Here is an 18,070-nt window from a genome sequence, read left to right on the forward strand (position 1 = left end):
CATTTATTTATATTTACATAATATATTCTTCTCAAACCTAATTCCAAGCTTTCACAAGTAATAAAGGCATACAATGGCAAAAAAATTAGCTGCCTTTTTTATAGAGTGCTAGATTGGTGGATTTGGTGTCATGGATTTGCAGTTGTTTTATTCTCATCCCCTCCTCCGCCTTCACAAAAAAAAAAAAAAAAAAAAACACAAACATAGCTGATAATTATTTCATCTGAAAGAAGCAGTGAAGACAACAAATAGAAAAACTCAAAAAAAAAATCATGGCTCTATAAGAAATCTGTGTTGAATAACTGTAGACATACTAGCAGAAGTGTTTTGTTTTTTGTTTTTTGTTTTTTCTTTTTTAATTTTGGTCGATTAAAGTGTTGTCAATCATTGGTACTTCCAAGTAATAAAAAGGAGTTTTCATTTGCCATGCCTGGAATTCCCTCTCATCAATATGTAACTTAATTAGGGTGAGAAACAAAATGGGAGGTACAAAGTATAGCACGTCTTTTGTGTAGCCTTCTTTTTTTTCTCTCTTTTAATATCACTTTTCATTGATGACGTATCCTTGTAATATTCAAACTTGCCACACTGGCCACAGCGATGGCAGTAATAAAACATGATGGTTCTTTCTGCTCTTGAAAATGCGGGGCTTCCAAAGCTACTTTTACCATCTTATTGTGGCTGTCAAGTGACTAGGTCACCAAAAAAAAAAAAAAAAAAAAAAAAAAAAAACAAAGAAAGCAAACAAAAAGAAAAAAAAAAGCAATTTACATTCAGTGACTTAACTGTCTGTAATTGAAAGGCATAAAGGCATCGTATCTGCTTTAAAATACAATTTTTTCTCTTTTTTTTTTACTATTGAAAGAAAGCAGGTTTTTTATAAAACACTCTTAACAGTCTGCCAGGTGGAGATAGTTAAATTATTTCTGCCTTATTCCTGAATAAAACCCCATGTTTCCTTATCAGCCCATTCACCTCATCGCCATCTTTCAGCAATGTGCATGCATTTTTCATTTTAGATGCTCCCGATAAGTAAATTTTATATTACAGAAAGCAACTAGGATTTTCAAAGTCATCTGAGAAAGCAGGGTGCTAAAAGTTCATCAATTCCACTGAGATACTCTTTAAGGTTGTTTGAAAATCATGAATAAACAAAGTAAGCGATTCTACCTTAAGATTTAAGAAAGAAATATTTTTGAGAAGAAGAATCGCAGAGGTCCCATGTTTTTTTCTCTTAACACTGCCATTGCAAACTAGGACACCTGAATCAATACAAATAATTACAAATCTTTCAGTAGCAAAACTGACATATCTCGTTTTATCTTTTTATCTACACTCATTAGGGTATTATGTATCTCTCATGACATGACCAGTGAGCACTCTAGACACACTCTTCCTTCACTTTTGATGTATTACATCAAACATTACTAGTGTCGACTTTTCATTTGCTATGCTCATTTCTAATATTATCCACATGTCTTCATATAATTCATGGATTCATTTTCATAATTAAGTTGTATTTTTTTTCAAGGAGAAAGTATCTCTTAGTGTGAGATTAACAGAAATTTGATTTTCTTCCTTAATTAACTATTTTGATGGAAGAATTTGGTGCTGCACAAAGAGATAAGATGTATGTAATGGCTTAAATATATCCATTGAAGTTGATCACATTACTATGACAGTGAATTAACGAGGAAATAAATCAGTAAAATAATACATAATCAAAATTATTATATAAGATCCAAGCCCAGTGTGATAAAATATGAGTCTAAACAGAACATGCATTTCTTTGAAATTGAATAATTTCATCTTTCTAAATGGTGTACACACTTTGAGCGATTCTCTATTTCATCACAGAACAATTTCTCATGCTAAATTTCATCTTGGATAGAACCACAAGACATGCAGAATGAGCAAAATCAAGTATTATTTTTAAAATGTGCCTTTCAGTGGTAAGATTATATATGTGAACTTATATGTTAGATCTACTGGAACTATTTAGAGTGCTTAACGCAGCTGACAACTTTCCAGGAATGCACTTTGTAATTTTCTTCAACACGTATGTCAATTGGTATAAAAATACTAAGCAGTAAAATAATTATCATCACTTTGTATCTCAGCTGTAATAATGAAACTTACATTTGAAGATGAATATGATTATGAAGCTATTTCTGTATTTGTTGGGTGATAAGAAAAAAAACAGTTATTGTCATGGTAAATTACCGTCTTTTAATAAATCTCTAGAAATATATTCATGAAGTCTTGTATCTGATATCTTTGTGTGGCCAAGCCCAAAACAATCAATTTATGATGATGGAAGTGACAAGATAAAAGTTCTTTATTGACTCCTTCTCCCTAATATCTCAAAACAGAGGATGGCAGTCATATTGGAAGAAATGGGTAATACATTGGCAGAAGGATCTACAGAGCTGTGAGCACAACTGGGTCTCCAGCGCATACAAGCAGTGTTTTTTGTTGTAGTTAAGGGTGAAAGAAACATTTCCACTGCTTTCTGTGTTCACCTTGGTGCTGTCAGTGTATTAAGGAATTTCTTATGTATCTGACGGTTGGACTGTATGACTGTATTATGTATTGAACAGTTGGACTGGATGATCTTTTAGGTCTTTTCCAACCTTGGTGATTCTATGATTCTATGACGCTTTAAAAATCATGCTATTAACTTACTATTGATAAGTTATCCTAATATACCTGAATATAAATTTTATGTTTAGAATTTACTTAAGAAAAGTATGCATTTATAATGCTAAGCTTACTTAAAAGCTTTGCTATTATAATGGAAAAAGGAAAGAACAAAATACATTTTTCAATGAGTGACCTAACAAGAGAATTCTCTGATGAGAGTCTTCGGCGTTATTTCAACGTCATGTCCACCTACAGAATATCTTGTTTTTTATGCAAGGATTTCAAACCCGGTTGGATATATAGCATTGGAAAACCAATTGGTGGTTTGTGGTTGACAAAAATTGTTGACAAAAGGCTGGAAAGAAAAGGTTGGTGTAATTTAAGCACTTATTTCTGTTATGGTTTCTGTTATGATATCTAATCAGCGTCTAAGCTTATCTAGATGATGATACAGCTGGCAAACATAATTTTGAAGAGGGGATGTTCAAATTTAAGGCTGAGGATCTGTTAAGCTTCCTTTGCTCTGAGGGTAAGGACATCTAGAAAGAACAAGAAAAAAACAGCAGCTGTAGGTGAGTAGAAGACTTTTTAAGAAATTCCTTTTTTGAAGTTCAGAAAAACTTGGGATGTCATGAAAGCATTTAGTGAATTATAAGCAGACCTGATCTTGACTAATAGCTGGAGTTATCTACTTTCAATATCTATCAGTCTCTTTATAACAAACAAACAAAAAGAAGTTCTTTCCTCCTTCATTTTTTTGTCACCCGTGGGAGTGCTGGGAGAAGATGCACTATGGATACATGCTTTAAACAGCTATGAATGGTGACCAGAACTGTGTAGAGGTGAAGGTGTTGGTTTTTTTGTTTGTTTGTTTTTGTTTGTTTGTTTTTTCAGGCCTAACTGAAGGTTATTCCATTTTGTTCTTAATTTAATTTTTCAGTCCTGATTGTATCCTTGTAGTACCTGCATGTGTACACTGGCTTCAAGGAGAGAAACTGGCCTTTGTTGCTTTAATGTGCTAACACCTGAATTTCCGTGAGAATCACAGGGAATAGGAGATACAGATTTAAGTTCTAAAAGGCTAAGGAATGCTATCAACCTGTAATTCTCAACAGAAATAATGCAATTCCCTCCATCCTGCTTGCCACAGTAGCCTATAAACTATACTTGCTTTCAAGTGTGATGGAACCTTTTATAAAATTTATATTTTCAAGCATTTTGGCCAAGTAATGACAAGAGCACCATAAAGCTAAAATGGTAGTATTTTTAGCAGTAAGAATAAAGATTTTGTAATAGAAAGAAGCCTTTTATAGATCTACCTATATATCTTGTTCACCTATAGAGTCTAAATACCTTTTGCAAATAATCTACACAAATTTAAGACCTACAACACACTACTTCAGGCTGCCTTACGGAATGCAAAGAATGAATGTTGTCTTTGAGATACAGTCCTCTTAATGCTGTCCAAACTACTTTTTCTTCTGCATTCCCATTATGGTGTTGATTTGACCAAAGCCTGTCAGGCTGAGCAGAACAGTTAATTAAATTTTCAAACCTACCAGATCTGGCAGCTTTAGTAACATTCACTGTCTCTAATGTAAACCATTCTTTTCCTTATAGTTTTCCTGGATTGTCCTCCCTTTGGCTACCCATCCCACTGCAGATTTGAGTTGGGCAAAATGTAATTTCTAACGTGGTCACAGGGCGTAGTGCCATTACTTGGGCTTGGAGAATATTCCCTACGAGGAGTGACTGAAGGAACTGGGGCTGTTTAGTCTGGGTAAAAGGAGGCTGAGGCTTATTGCTCTCTTCCAGTATCCGAAAGGTGCTTACAGAAAGAGTGGGGTTGGTCTCTTCTCACTGGTGACAGGTGACAGGACGAGGGGAAATGGCCCTAAGTTGTGTCAGGTAAGTTTAGGTTGGATATCAGGAAAAACTTTTTTACAGAAAGGGTTGTTAAGCAGTGGAATAGGCTCCCCAGGGAGGTGGTTGAGTCACCATCCTTGGCTGTGTTTAAAAACCATTTGGATGTGGTGCTCAGGGACATGATTTAATGGAGGGTTGTTAGGGTAGTATGGTCAGGCTTGGGTTGGACTCAGTGATCTTTAAGGTCTTTTCCAACCTGAGTGATTCTGTGATTCTACTTGGGGCAAGAGCAGTTTTGTGTTCCTTATGGACTTACTCGCAGTGATGAATTGGGAGCAAAGAAGTAACTCTTGTCTGGGCTTGGTAGACAGGAGGGCTTTCAGATATGGACTTTCTACAATGATTTATGCTTCTTTCCCCATTCAGATGAGATGAAGAGTACGTACAGTGTGCAATGAATTGCCTACCTCTGTTTAAACATGCAGCCTCTTGTGTGTGGGAGGAGGGCTCGATGGGAGCACAACACAGCTCTTGCTCTTTGTTGAATTGCCATTCAGTTGCCAAGTCAAGCTGTATGTTCTCAATACACTAAAATTTAGGTCACTTAGAAACCAATTTATCCCTGTGTTACTCCCTGATAACTGCAATCAACAGGGTCATTTTAGTCTTTTTTTTCTTTTTTTCTTTTTCTTTTCTTTTTTTAAATTTCAGTGTGTAGTTCTGTGGCTTTCTTGAAGCACTGCATTTGATTGTAAGGCTGGTGATGTTTTAACTTTTATCATCAGCTGAAATGCTGCGAGATGTCCAAAATTGGAGTAAAATCATTTTAGGATATGGCGTGTTATGTGATTGTGTCTCCATCACAATAAAATTGTGATGGAGAGCGTGAATCTTTGTGCAAGGAGATTGCATTATGCTTGGTCCTAGTGTATGGCACTTGAAAGGAGTGCACTATCACTGGGTAGGACACCAAGCGGACTGCCTGGATGTGCTGTAGGATTCCTGGAATGGAGCTGTGGCATCTTAGTAGCTATATAATAAGCTTTTTGCCAAGAACTCACTTTGATTCCTTCTTACTTACAGTCAGCAAACATAAACAAACTGCGTTTAAAGGTTTGGCTAATTTGCTTTTAATGAGCTTTGCATATAGGAAAGAGTATGGACTAACAGCCCTTAAATGCTTGAATCTCAGATCTTGCAGCTAATTACCTTCTTCAAGGCCCATTCAACGAACCTATTTCTAACTCGTAGTTAATATATGAAGGTATTTGGTATAATAGCTTTTATATTATACTTCTAGTAAATATTAACAAGTTCTGACAAAAGTCTGATTCTGTAAGAAAAAAGTATTCCAGCTTTAAGGATGCTGGTGTTCACCATCACGATGAATCTGTAGCATTGTTTCTGCTGCAGCTATTAGCTACACTGTACTTGAGCTACTTCTAAGATAATTCCTTCATTAGGTACACAAATTTTACCTGATTTAAAAATTTGCCATACAGTTTTTACAGACGTTTTTGTTACAATACAATAAAGGGAGACAAGATTGAAAGACAGCTGAAGAATTTGAGCATTCTAGCTAGTTGTCCAGAGCTGCTCACAGGAGTGTGTTTGAGTGCTGATAAGGCACTAATATATTGAAAAGGCAGAGGCATAGCACAAGTATTGTTTGTTTTTTGTTTTTTTTTTTTTTGTTTTTTTTTGTTTTTTCATTTCACTCACTCGAGGATGATTCCTCCGTGTATTAGGGAAAAAAAAAAAAAAAGCAAACAGAAGAAAAACCAAACTCCACCCAAAACAAAACAAACAACACAATTTGTATTAAAATGCTCAAGATGTATATCTTAAGAGTGCTCATTTTTAAAAAAGATAAATGAAATACATATGGCATTTTAACTTCTGTTTATTGCTTGTAAGCTCATTAGAGACTGATTGCTTAGAAATCACAGCTGCTTGATGAGGTCAATAGGAGCCAAAAAGCCTATACAGGCCAATTTAACGCCTTTAATTGGCAATGAAATTTGGAATGTAAAGTCTTTGTCATTGAGACAGATGCAGTCTTTGCAAAGAAAAGAAATATATTGAATAGTTTGATAGTTGTGTAAATTGCCATTACCTTGGTGGCCCTATTTCCTGCTTGTCTTTCATTATGCTTATGTGTCTTAGTGGAGCCTAAGACTTTAGAGGTGATAGAGGCATTCCTTCTCACTCAACTTCACTAAAAATAGGTACTGCTTGGAATAAACTGTGCTATTTAAACTATATAGCCAAAGTGTATTTCTTGCCAAATGAGGTCATCACCTCTCTGGTACATCTGGCCTCTTATCTTCCTGGCACTTTTACTTCTGCTTCTAACCTCAATTTGCTGTTCCAGTGCCAAACAGTAGAGCCACTAGAAAATGGTATTTTCATTGTCAGCAAATGGAAATAAATTGGTATACTCCCATGGTATGAAAAAGAATGTAGTATGAAACGTATATTTTTCAACATTATTCTTAAAGTGACAAGAGTATTTTTCGAAGAAGAAAAAGCAAACTTATAAATATACCTGATATTCTGTATACAGGTTTACCTATGACAAAATTCCTCTGGTTTAGATTCATCAGGAAAATGTTAACAGTGTTTTGCCGATGAATGTTTAAGGCATTATCACAATGAAATATATCCACAACAAACTCTCATTCCTTATTCTATGTGCTGTGAAACTTTAAGCCAGAACTTTGTGTTATAGGTAGATTTGCTTAAAGGAATAGCCTTAAGCTGTACCAGGTGAGCTTCAGGTTGGATATTAGGAACAGTGTCTTCTCAGGAAGATTGGTGAGACACTGGCATAGGCTGTGCAGGGAGATGGGGAGTCGCCATTGCTGGAGGTGTTCAGGAAATGTGTGGATGTGGCAATGAGGGACATGGGCAGTGGACATGGCAGGGATGGATTAGTGCTTGGACTAGGTGATTTCTGACCTTACTGATTCTGTGATTCAATAAGTTATGAAGGTGAAACAGTTTGCACTGTTGTATGGGAACATCAGTATCTGCATGGAACAGGGTAGGAATCAAACTTTTTATAGCTAACTGAATCCAAACTACTAGCTCAACTGCTATTCACATAAAACTAATAAAATTGACAACTAACCAAATGTGTGTATATATATATATATATACATACATATATATATATATACATACATATATATATTTCCCACATACATATTTCCCACATATTGCAACTTATAAGATTATGGCATGAAAACAGAAATGGTCATGTTATCCCATGCTATGTATCATGCTATATAAGTAACACAAATAGTTAATACATCCAGAATGAGATGTTAGCTGTTAATTGGATGGTCTGGTGTGGTACACAGTACAGTCAGAACTTGAGAGCAGACCACTTTGCAAGTGTCTGATGGATTCAGAAGAACGGCTTGTTTTTCCTAGGTGAGCTTCATCCAGAAGGGGCAGGACTTCTCTTTTCCTCTCCCTCTCCTCCCTCTTCTTTTCCCAATCCTTCTTCTGCCACCCTGTGACTGTGTACCGTGAATCCGATCCGGAGCGAGGAGATTTCGGTCCGGCTTTTTCAGGGAGCCGCCGGTACACACAAAGTTGGCTGCTGTGCCATTCAGCATCCCGGCAGCTCTTTCTCTTCACACTCGCAATGGCAAAGCTTTGTGCGGATGCACTGCTGGATGCGCTGAGCTAAAAGCGTCGGGGGGAGCGGAGTGCGGTTCGGACTGCCTTTTGAAGGTGAGGAGGAGAAAATGTGCGTGCTGGGGAAGGCGTCTGCGGCTGACGGTGCCGTGCGGGCTGCATCCTCAGCCCCCGGTTGTGATGCAGGAGTCTGCGAGCAAGAGGTGGGAGGGGAGGGATGCTTTGTACTTGCAATAAGGCGCCCCAGATTAAGTGTTATTATCGTGAGTAGTACTTTAGGGCTGGTGACGAGCGATGCGGTGATCAAAGCTTTCGGGAAACATCGCTGTCAGTTATTTATCCGCTCCCAAGTTCAACCGAACTGTATTAAAACCCGCGGCAGAGGCCGGCAGCGCCGAGCTGCAAGGTGCTTGGAGTATCTCTTGTCTTGCTGCTTCTGAAGTCCCCTTATTCCAGGCAGTTCGGCTGAACGCTCTGGAGAGAGCGTTTCATGCACGCTTATCTCGATTGGAGTCTTTTCTTTTGCTCTTATCCACCGAGGAACAGTTCCGTTTAGCAATAACAGGCCATTTTTAATGCTCACGTCTCGTACTGTGTTTCAGTGTCTTTGAAAAGACTACTTTTAGAGCCATCCGTGCGTTTAGGTGACAATTGGATTTTCATTCTAATTTTTTAATAGCTAAGTGCTTCTCTAAAATGTGTTTAAAAAAAAATAAAAAAAAATCACTTGTCAAGCAGTTGTGGCTTTTTTTTTTTTTTTGCTTCAGATAACCTGTTATCAGTACTGCTGCTTTTACTTTTGGGTGGGCTGCTTCATCCCTTCATGTGTCAGTCTGCTTCAGCTTGAACGTATATCAAACATAATAAGATAAAAATTTGTAATATTGATGCTCTTAGACAATCTGATGCTTTAGGACTTTGATGCTGAAGTGGGTTTTATGTATCACCATGCTTTCCAAGTATTTTTCTAGCATTTTAAGTCAACAAATCCAGTATGAAGTGCACAGTGTTTTTCAAGTTAACAGAGGTGGTGTTTTAACAACCAAACTCCTGTGGATTTCTGGTAGTATGCATATTAGAAAAACATCGGTGGTAGCATGCGTGCTTCTTAAAGTTTCCACCTCACCAATACCTTTTTTTAATGGAAAACATTCAGAATGTTTATCCCGACTCCTTAAACATTTATTTTCCGGTCAACTTCTCTCTGGAAACGTGTTGTGGAATGCATGCCTTAGGATTGCATGTTTTACCCTGGGCTGATATTTCTTTCTGCTGTTACTTAAGGAAGTGTTTGACAGTTATTCCCATGGATTTTCTAATTTGAGTCAAGAGTGAGTTAAAGACTAAATTCCTGTCCGATTAGTTTTACATATTAAATGAGGCATTCCAGGTAATAATGTGAAGCAGGAAATGTCTACATATGATTTCTTTTGCATACCATTGTTAAGATAGTTCATAGAAAGTATGAACAGAGCTTATACATTTTAATATTGAAATGACTTGTGGAATTGCAGATTGATATTTTCAATGGCCTTTCATTACAGTTTCTGCCATTGAGGCATCGTGTGGGCTTTGAGAAAGATGGAGTGCTGTAATTACCAGGTGCACATGTTCATTAATCCTTCCTGGCTAGAAAAAGCTTGAAGTTCTTCTCCAGTGGCCCATTCGTAAAGCTATAAATATCTAAATTGTGTCAGCCAAGAAGTCACACAGAATGGAGGCTCTTTTTGAGTTCAATTTCATGCACTGTTGCTTTGGTCTTGTGAGGGAGTGCTTTGCATTCCTCATGATGGATATTTGTCCTCTTCCTCATAAAAGTTCAGAAAACAAACTGTTAGGTCATTGATTATTTGGTTGAAAGTATATGCAGTTAGATTATCATTAATATTATTCAGGAGAAGTATACGTAACTTAAGAGCAAAAATAACCATAGTAAGTAAAGTAAAGGCACAAAACAGAGGAGTTGCCAAGATCATTGTAAACATTAAACATAACATCTTAGTAAACAAATTAAGGAAAGATGTAGTGTAGGCTTAAGAAAAAAGGATCTTAGAGGAATATGTATAGAAATCTGCTTGTACCGTTTTCAGTTCAGCAATATGCTGGCAAGTTGAATAACCTGGTGCTTGAACATTGCATTTTTTTCTTTGACTCTTAAATTTATTGATATCATTGTATATATATAGATAGAAAATTGAGTAAAGCAGTTTTGTTTTCTGTCTATAGATCTATACATAGGTATATAGATAGAAAGATAGATCTATAGATCTAGATGTAAGTACCTGGGTAACAAATGAAAGTATCTGAAGGTAACCTTCATCAAATAATTAAATTATTAATTTAATAGATAATTAATGGATAATTAAATACGCAAGGATGTCTTTAAAATGCCTGTATAATTCCTCTATGAATGTTATGTGTGTGCACCTTTCTGAAAATGTTCTTGTTAGCATTTACTGGAAAAGCACTGAAATGCTGTTCACAGTCAGTTCCATGTCTCCAATCTGTCATTTGCCTTATAGGACTGTTCCAAGACTATGCATCAATTTATGTTTGAAAAGTACTAAAATATATATTTCATTCAGTCACTGCTGTCTGTAATCTTAGACTCCCTTGCAAGTTCAGAATTAAGATCTCAGCTGCTTGAGGAATTTTATAGCAGTTTTTGGTTGTTCATAATAAAGTGAGAAAGATACCAAAATGCAACAGAGTTAGAGGTCTTACCTGGCTTGCACGCAAGTTTAGTAACTAGTATTTTAGTAATTTAGTAACTTTCACCAAAAATAAACATGAAGAAAGATAAGGGTGTTGCATGTAGAACGTTCACTTCATTCACGTTGCCAGTCTTTATGTATTGCTGAGAAGGTTCAGTATTTCATTCTTGTCCCATAAAAGTGGATAAAGATTGTGTGACATTTTTGTAAGGAAAAGTATGGATCTGTATTTGTGCTTTTCTTTTTCTTTTAGAATAGTAGGTAAAAAAAACTGGGCACTGCTTCTGGCACTGCAAGTTCTCTAACATCCAGTTTCTACTACTGCCCTGTGCTGCTGCAGATGGAGCTGGGGAACTGTCCAGCAAGGGAGCTGCTGGCAAGGCAGCCTGATTCCCACTGTCTTCCATAACTGACTATCAGGATTCTCCCTTCTGGCCTTTTACAAGTTATATGCAAAATATATTACCTGGTGTGGGTCACAGGCAACTTTTTCATGGTTTGTGGTACTTGGGGCATGGATTAAGATCATTCTGCCAGGCACTGTAACAGTGCAGTTCTTTGGTTGGTAGAATTTGTGTTTAGCTTAACATTCTTATGTTAGATAGCATACTTTTAATGAAGTTTTATAGCAAGCAGCAATTCTGTATTTTATGTGATTGTATCTTTTGTATTCTTATTGGTTGTTTAAATAATATTTATTTTTCTTAGCATAGTCTCCTTTTCTGTCTGCTTTTTGCTTTTCCTTTATCTTTAGTTTGGCAACTTTTTGATTATTTTTTTCCTAGGAATAACAGGTTGTGATAAGACAAGAACCATTTTGGGGTACAATTTCTTTCAGGGTTATTAGTTCTAATGACTTTCAAAGAAGAAGAAAACAATAAAGACAACCAAACTTTAAATCACTGAAATCTTCCTCATCCCTTCTCTTTGAAGATTTAGCTAAAGCATTTGCTAATACTAGTTGGCTTTTGTTAACATGTTGTCCTACTCTTGCTATTTATAGATACAAAACCTCAATGTTGCCAGCCAAATCTGATCTGAGTTACATCTCTGCTTAAAATGTCTATTTTCACTATATGTTGTTAATACCAGCTGTGTATCATTTCACACATGTTCCGTCATTACATTTGTCACATAAAACCCTTTCAAACTAAGAACCATTCATTGTCTGCCAGTAGAAAACCATACAACTGCTGTATGACAAAACCAATCAATATCTGTCTCCCCTTAACTAAATTAACTAAACTAATATGAAAGGACATGAAACAAATTCTGTATTAGATCAGACTGAGGATTTATCTAGCCTGATGTTCTGTACCCAATGTAAATAATGTTGCAATAGAAGAAATGAGCCCAATGGGTATTTCCCATGCATATCTCATCATCATCCAGCAAGCAATGTTTGTCAACATGATAGTGACTTTGTGAGCCACTGATTTTATTTCTTTTTTAAGTCATATTGGATATTCCTTTTTGTTTTATTTTGTTCTGCTAGCAAAATATAAAAGTGGCTTTCTGGCCACTTTATCTCATTTTTTTATTATGGAATTATCTCTTTATTTTTTTCCCACATTCCTTCTTTCTTCTTTTTTTCATTTTTCTACCTATTCTGGCCACTGGCATTGACTGTCATCTTCATCTTGGTTCATCCCAAAATAACCAAGACATTTCTGCTAACTCCAGCATGCATTTGATGAAGATTAATGTAGTTTTTCTGAAAATAGATTCAGCCTTAGACATGCTTTATTGGTTTCTTTTCTTTTTTTTCTTCACTTACCGTTTGTTTTTGAAAAGTTTGTTAGAACAAAGAGTGTGCATTTTTTCATTTCTGTATTTACTTGTGGCAAACGTAATGGCTGCAAAATTAGGCGGAACTATTTCTAACTAAAGAATGCTATCATTAAATAGTTTCCCAAAGTTTCTTATTTTTCAGCCTAGTCCTGTGAAATGCTGCCTATTTAAGCTCTGAATGAGGACAGAATGAGAAACTATATCATGCAAAAGCAGTAAAACTCATTCACATTATGTTAAGTACACTAGTAAGCATGCCATTGCAATTTCATTTATGGACATTGAATATGTGATGAATTTGATCAAGTTACAGTGGTTTAATGAATGACCAGCCCTTTTACAAAGTAATGTTTTTCACTCTGACTTCTCTGTAATCAGTAATGTAGTTTTGCATTGCCTCTGGCAAAAGAGAGTTCAAGCTCAGTCTCTCTTGGATGAATGTAACTTAATCTGTAGTCCATAATATAATAAAGGAGGCCTCTGTTTTCTTAAGAGAAAATGGAAGCTGCAATTGCTTCTTGCAAGAAACCCAATTCCATCAGTTTGTGTTATGCATTCTCTGAGAACTTATGGGTTAATCATCCATACATCCACTGCTTAGTCTAGTATGTATTTTGTATGACAGTACTGGTATACATGAGTAGAATTAACTAATCTGTACCTCCAAATGGCAGCTAAGTATATCTCTGGGTAAAATCTTGAGATCTGGACTCTAGTTGGGAACAGGCATGTGGTAGTCATCAGACATTTCATGTGTTAAAATGGGAGTATACTCTGTTGTGAATATATAATTCTTCTCCAATATGCTTTGGATGCCTGAAGGGCTTTGGAGTGAGTAATATCACATTGGTTGTGCTGCTTCACAGGTTTTGTTTCTATTTTGAATGACTAACTAAATTTTGATTTTGTGTTGTGTATCTATGTTTTTTTTTTGTTTTTTTTTTCCTCAACTTTTGGTTTGACTCTTTTTTTTAACTTTTTTTTACTTCTATGTTTCTCCTTTGGCCAACCTTTAAAAGTTTCTCACAACAGAAACCACAGGAGTATCTTCTGTATCAACAAAAGCATTTGGCAAAAACAGGCCTTCTGCTACTTGTGTTGCAGTAACACTTGGGGCTATAGTGCAGCATAGGCATAATGTGTTCTGGTTAATGGTATCAAGTAGTATCATTGCGATAAACATCTTAGTATGGACCATAAAAGCAACCAATAAAGCTTTTACCAGCAGCTTTTATTAACTGTGTGGTAGGCTCCGATTGGTTTTATGGATCTCCATGACCAACCCGATGCAGTTTTAGATCACCTAGCTTCTGTTTGGTTGACAGCTCTTTGACAATCAGTGTTAATGCAAGAAGCCACGGAGGAAACCTCTGCTGAGTTTCTATGGCCATGTCATTGCAGAACCCCAAAACTCTTTCTCTGCTCACCTTCATTTTAGAAAAAACTGCTCTTTTTCTCACCCTGCCCTGTCTATCTTGCTCACATCACCTGGCTTAGATATATCACAGGCATAAAAGGGAGGAATTGCATCTTGAAGCATTATGCCTTTTTGTCTGCCATGTGTTTCCTTTTACAGTACTTCTAGAAATGGAAACAAACAAAAAAATCCTTTAGAGGCTGAACCATCCATAAATCTCATTAAAAATCCTTAAAAAAAAAAAAGGAAAACAGAGCTGTTAGTGTCCTTGATACTGCCTACAGAAGTATATATATATATATTTGATATTGGTAAATTGACCAAGATGAGTGATGGATTAATCCTTGTGATGCTTTATTACATTTATAATCGCCATCAGTTTACAGCTGCTGATTGTTTAAATGATTTGGGAATTTTAGTTTGCAAGTACAGATTGCATTGTGATGAAAGGAGTAAGCTGAGAAAAGACGGGAAACAGATCTCAGATGTTTCTCTTGACCTGGAGCGCTGTTCATGACAGTTACATTGCTTAAGAAGCAAATACATGCTTTCCCTTGCAGTGTCTCCTTCTACAATATGGTTAGCTGTAGTTTGTCCTTCATTGTGTTTCCTTTATGGAGATTAAAAGCACTGAAGTAGAGATTGGGGGGGGGGGGGGGGGAGGGATGGAAGAAAGTAGGGGACCAAAATTATACTATGAATTGAAGAAGTTTGAAGCCACATTGATTTCTCAGATAGCCTTGCACCAGGTGATATTGGTGATATTTTTAGATTGAACTTCTAAAGGAACAGTGTTTTACTTATGGTTTTAAAATTAATTAAACATTATACATTCCTTTCACTTTTGAAGCTGCATAAGGACAAGCATAGTCCTTATAAGCCACCAATCACTAAACCTCTTTTTTAAAAAATCTGTGACTTTTTTTCCAATGAAAGTAATTATAAAAGTAATGAAGTTAGAATACTCAATTGCACTGATGTATTTGTCTTAGTTATATTTAAAATGATCAAGCTGCAGGAACTGTGGAGACATTTATTTCCTTCATATAGACTCTGCACCATATTTTGAGATTATTTCTTTACCCTAGAACCTTACAGAGAATCAGCAGAGTCACTGAAACTTATTGTAGCATGCTCTGTTGAGGTTAAAACACCTCTGCTTTCTAGTTTCATAAGAACCAGCAGGTTTGATGCCAAGAAACTTTAACTTATGTCCTCTAACTGATGCTATATTTAGTACATCTAGTAACATTACAGCATGCTTCAAATGTTACCATCATTCATAACATTTTCTGTGTCTAGTGTATTATGACTTGCAAGTTCTGGCCGTGTTGCTCATATTATTCATGACAACAAATTGTAACATCAGCAATTTTTTTACAATGACCTATTTTTATTAAAGAGAGCATAGTTGAACTGGTCTGAACATCTATGCTGCCTTTATTAATGCAACGTTTCATGCAGCAACGCCTTGACAAATTTTCTCTTGCCTCCTTTTCCCCACGTCTATTGTATTACATACCATTATACTTTAATAGGCAAATGGAATAGAAGCAAAAGTCTGTTCAATCAAACATGTATTTTGTGTTTATGGTTTTACTAGTGTGTCAAAATGCATCTCAGTATGTCTCCAAAGTGTTTAATGGGTAGCTTACCAGCCATTTCAATTTTTTCTTTAGAAAAGAGGATGTTCAGTTACTCTCCTGGTTCCTTGCTGTAGTGTAGAAATAAGCTGTTACAGATGGTGTATGTGACATTGTAAATAATCTTTTATAAACAAAAATTATGTATATTGTTAATAGGAATTCATTTCTAAATGATATTTTCTGATTTATCAGGAGAAGAATCTTTAAGATTTTAATGGTTTTATTATTATTATTATTATTTTAATTCAAGACTTCAAATAAAACATATATGTCAGACTTGTTCATATGCTTTATAAATCTACAGGTTTTGGGGGAAAAAATGATATAGTTCAAAATTTCCTGTGCATCTACATGATTTTACTGTTTTAGGCCTTTTGCCTAACAAAATAATCTCATGACTTGATTGACTATGTAGTTACTTTGATTTTTATTTTTGTAAGCATCTACAAAGTTAGAAAATTGTAATTAAGTGTTCTGTGCTTTGCTTTACTGTTTTATTCCATTTGATGTTGAAAAGGGGAAAAAATGCCCCAATCAGCAATATGAAATCTAGAATTTCTTCACATATTTAGACCATAGGAGGAATCAAACCTTTTGTTTCTTAATCCTGTGTTCAGTGTATTTTTTTCCACTAAATTTCCACAGTTACTTAAAGCTATTGATGTTATCAGAGAGTGTACTCTACCACTGTTTGCAGTCGTAGTTTTAACTTCTTGATTTATTTTCTTATACATATGTTGCAAATTAATGCAACTTACAGTAGTTATTATGTTTTATTTATTATACTACCTTACTATATCTTGGTTAGACATTTAAATGAAATGTGATTTATTCCACACCCCACATATGTATGCTGAACATACTCCTGACTATTTTAAATCACTTCAGTTGAATTTAAGTATATACATAAGCAGAGAATGCGTGAGTTGTGTGACTCAAAGAATGATACTTCTAAAAGATATACCTACTTGGGGAAACAGACCACATCAAAGTCAGTTTTAAGGAAGCCTGTGGATAGCAGTGTGGGACTAGTAGGAAACTGAAGATTTATTATAGCCTGAAAGGAAAATCTTTGGCAAGAAAGAACATTAAACAAGCTTTCTGAAACTCTGAGGCTGCAGTCAGAGTGGTATGAGTGGAGCATACGAGGTGGAGGCTGTGTGTTTTGCCCTGCAGGTAGCTCGTCAGCAGTGAATCAAGGCTTGGACTTCTGGGATACCTGTTCCTGTGAATTACTTAAGTAGAAGGGATTCCATATTTTATCTTAGACAAGAGTTTTAATGGTAGAGTTAAACAAATACTTAGCTGATCAACACAACTGTAAGTCACTTTTCTGAGTTTACTTAAGCCATCTCAGGCCTTCCAGGAGAAAAGGCACTCTTCTCTAAGGGAGCCTCATGGCTGCTGATTGTGAAACAAAGCATGTGAATAGTACAGCTTCCTTTTCTCCTTTTTACCTTCCTGAGACCATTTTGTTGTCATTTAAGCTGTATGTTTAAGCAGCTGCTAAACAAAGAACATTTAGTTTCATAGTGACACAGAGCACACTGGTCTGTGAAACTGAGCATTTGTATTTCATTTAAAATTGTTTACTATTTCTACACAAGAGAGCTATGTAAGCTGTGAAGGGATTGTTGATGAGGATATAGTGAGGCCCAAGTTACATTTCGAGAATATTGCTGAACTTTTTGACTGTAAACTCTACTCATCAAGAATATAAACAGGATTGTGCTGCAGCTGCAGATTGCATCTGGCCTGCATAAGCATATTTAGACAAATTGTGCATGATTTGCATGTTTTTATTTGAAACCTCTATCACCCATTATACAGCATTTTCCTGTAATACTGAGCTGTAGCCAGGCAAAGAGAATGAGGAAGCTGTGGAGAGGCAATCAGATATTTAAAGGATTGGGGCATAGGGATCCCCGTCTGGAAGATTTTGATAAGCTGGATGTAATTTGTATAGTTGGAAAATCCAGAAACAGATTTGTACAGCACATAGGTCTGCATGTAACAGGTAGCATGAGGACTGTAACTGAATTCAAGTGTGCAGTCTTCATCCTTCAGAGGACTTCTATGCTTGGTCAGTCCCACTTTCCAGGAGGAATGATCTCCAAGACAACTGAGGTGGGAAAACGAGTAAGGAAGAGCAGATGAAAGAGAAAGAAAGGAAGGAAGGAAGGGAGGAAGGGAGGAAAAAAAAAGATACAGTCCAGAAAAGGAGAGAAAAATATTTTGGTTCATGGTATCCCATGTTCCAGAGGGAAAGGAAGGAGAGAATGTAGTAAACGAGGGCATACTAGAATATCTTCTGAAGGTGGGGCAAAGTTTGTCCTATCTGTGGG

General features: G+C 36.1%; 1 protein-coding gene across 18 annotated transcripts in view; it reads left to right on the forward strand.

The window, feature by feature from the left end:
* Positions 1–18,070, forward strand: part of DMD (dystrophin) — a 1,043,969-nt gene that overhangs the window by 521,217 nt on the left and 504,682 nt on the right. The window contains exon 1 of one of the 18 annotated variants that reach the window (XM_048932062.1): positions 8,144–8,253. The exons of the other annotated variants lie outside the window; for them this stretch is intronic. The gene's annotated coding sequence lies outside the window, so the exon portion shown is untranslated. Of the gene's footprint in view, positions 1–8,143; positions 8,254–18,070 lie in introns of those variants that run through there. 18 annotated transcript variants of the gene reach the window in all.

This window comes from Lagopus muta, chromosome 1, assembly GCF_023343835.1.
Source record: "Lagopus muta isolate bLagMut1 chromosome 1, bLagMut1 primary, whole genome shotgun sequence".
Taxonomy (NCBI): domain Eukaryota; kingdom Metazoa; phylum Chordata; class Aves; order Galliformes; family Phasianidae; genus Lagopus; species Lagopus muta.